The following is a 3098-nucleotide window of genomic DNA, read 5'->3' on the forward strand; positions in this document are numbered from 1 at the left end:
GCTATCAGATATTAAAACTTTTTTTTTTTTTTTTTTGAGACTGAGTGTTGCTCTGTGGCCCAGGCTGGAGTGCAGTGATCTTGGCTCAGTGCAACCTCTGCTTCCCAGGTTCAAGCAATTCTCTTGCCTCAGTCTCCGAAGTAGCAGGGATTACAGGCACCTGCCACCACGCCTGGCTAATTTTTTTTTTCCCAGAAGAGGTGGGGTTTTGCCATGTTGGCCATGCTGGTCTCGAACTCCTGGGCTGAAGCAATCCACCTGTGTTCACCTCCCAATGTGCTAGGATTACAGGTGTGGGCCATCACGCCCAGCCTAATTCTGTTTTATAGTCAAATAGTATTCCATTCTGTATACATACCATAGTTGATTTATCCACTCCTCCATTGATAGATACTTAGGTTGATTCCATATCTTTGCTTTGTGGATAATGTGGATAATGATGTGGTAAGAATATGACAACTCTTTTTTTTTCCTTCAAGACAGGGTCTTGCTCTGTTACCCAGGCTGGAATGCAGTGGTGCAATCACAGCTCACTGTGGCCTTGAATTCCTAGGTTCAAGTGATCCTCCTGCCTTGGCCTCCCAAAGCACTGGGACTATAGGCATGTACCACCACACCTGGCTATTTTTTTAAATTTTATGTAGAGACAGTCTCACTCTGTTGCCCAGGCTGGTCTCTAACTCCTGGCCTCAAGCAATCCTCCTGCCTTAGCCTCCCAAAATTTTGTGATTACAGACATGAGCCACCATGCCTAACCAAGACAAGGTTTACTTTTAAAAAGTTAGAAGGGGCCAGGCACGGTGGGTCACGCTTATAATCCCAGCACCTTGGGAGGCCGAGGCGGGCAAATCACCTGAGGCCAGGAGTTCAAGACCAGCCTGGCCAACATGGTGAAACCCTGTCTCTACTAAAAAAAAAAAAAAATTAGCCAGGCATGGTGGCAGGCGCCTGTAACCCCAGCTACTCGGGAGGCTGAGGCAGGAGAATCGCTTGAACCCAGGAGGCAGAGGTTGCAGTGAGCCGAGATCACACCATTGCACTCCAGCCTGGGTGACAAGAGTAAAACTCCACCTCAAAAAAAAAAAAAAGTTAAAAGGCATCAGGTTAAAGATAGTAGACTAAACACATGTATTTACTTCTGTTCTTGCCCCAACCATAATAAAATGGCAGTAAGAGAATCTTTCTAATGCCACACACCCACAGGAAGAGTAAGAATAGGAAAGAAGACAATAGGAACAAAAATGTTTAAGCCAGGTACTAAAAGATGGACTCATGGTAACCAATTTACTAGAACCAAGGAAGTGGAATCGAGCTGGCATTGGAAAAAATGAGAAATTGCCAGGTTTTCTTTGCAGAAGCCACAAAAGACATAGAAATTGGCACCTTCAGGCAGGAATTGGAAGAATCTTCTGAAGGGACTGTGATCAAGCCAAGAGGAAAGTCCTGAAGACACTGACATCAGGAGCTCCCTGGGAAGCCACCAGCAAGGTCACCCCCTAGCACACAGTGCCACACAGTGGAGAGAGGTTTTTGTTTGTTTGTTTGTTTTTGAGATTGGGTCTCACTCTGTCACCCAGGCTGCAGTGCAGTAGCACAATTACAGCTCACTGCAACCTCAAACTTGTGGGCTCGATCGTCCTCCCACCTCAGCCTTCCTGGTATCTGGGACTACAAGTGTGCACCACCGTGCCTGATTTATTTTTTTTCTTATTTTTTTTTGAGATGGAGACTTACTCTGTCGCCCTGGCTGAAGTGCAGAGGCACGATCTCAGCTCACTGCATCCTCTGCCTCCCTGTTCAAGTGATTCTCTTGCCTCAGCCTCCTGAGTAGTTGGGATTACAGGCGTCCACCACCACGCCTGGCTAATTTTTGTATTTTTAATGGAGACGGGGTTTCACCATGTTGACCAGACAGATCTCGAACTCCTGACCTCATGACCCGCCCGCCTTGGCCTCCCAAAGTGCTGAGATTACAGGCGCGAGCCACCATGGTCAGCTTTATTTTTTTATTTTTTGTAGCGATGAGGTCTTGTTATGTTACCCAGGCTGGTCTTGAACTCCGGACTCAAGAGATCCACCTGTCTTGGCCTCCCAAAGTGCTGGGATTGCAGGCATGAGCCACTGTGCCCTCAGCCTGGGGAACTTTTAAAAGGCTTTTAATAGCTCCAGCTTTAGTATGCACAGACACCCAAGATTCACCACATGTTTGAGGAAGGCATCCAATATAGAAGACAGAGGGTCGGGAGCGGTGGCTCACACCTGTAATCCCAGCACTTTGGGAGGCCGAGGCGGGCGGGTCATGAGGTCAGGAGTTCGAGACCAGCCTGGTCAACATGGTGAAACCCCGTCTCTACTAAACATACAAAAATTAGCCAGGCATATGGTGGCGGGCACCTGTAATCCCAGCTACTCAGGAGGCTAAGGCAGGAGAATCACTGGAACCCGGGAGGCGGAGGTTGCAGTGAGCTGAGATCTCGCCATTGCACTCCAGTCTGGGCAACAGAGCAAGACTGTCTCAAAATAATAATAATAATAATAAAGACAGAGGCTGAAAGGGTGAATGGATAAACAAACTGTGGTACCTACATACAGTGGAATATTATTCAGAATTTTTTTTAAAATAGGAAATTTTGATACATGCTACAACATGGCTGAACTTTGAGGACATTATACTATGTGAAATAACCCTGTCCCCAAAAGACATATACTGCATGATTCCACTTATGTGAGGTACCTGGAGTCAGAGTCATAGAGATAGAAAGTAGAGTGATGGTTGCCAGGGGCTGAGGGGAGGGGAGAGAGGGGAGTTGTTGTTTAGTGAGTTCAGAGTTTCAGTTTTGCAAGATGAAGAGTTCTGGAGATTGGTTGCACCACAGTGTGAATGTACTCAACACCACTGAACTGAACACTAAAAAATGGCTCAGATGGTACTTTGGGAGGCCGAGGCGGGTGGATCACCTGAGGTCAGGAGTTGGAGACTAGCCTGGCCAACATGGTGAAACCCCATCTCTACTAAAAATACAAAAATTGGCCAGGCGCACATCTGTAATCCCAGCACTTTGGAAGGCCAAAGTGGGTGGATCACCTGAGGTCAGGAG

This window comes from Pan troglodytes, chromosome 18 (assembly GCF_028858775.2).
Source record: "Pan troglodytes isolate AG18354 chromosome 18, NHGRI_mPanTro3-v2.0_pri, whole genome shotgun sequence".
Taxonomy (NCBI): domain Eukaryota; kingdom Metazoa; phylum Chordata; class Mammalia; order Primates; family Hominidae; genus Pan; species Pan troglodytes.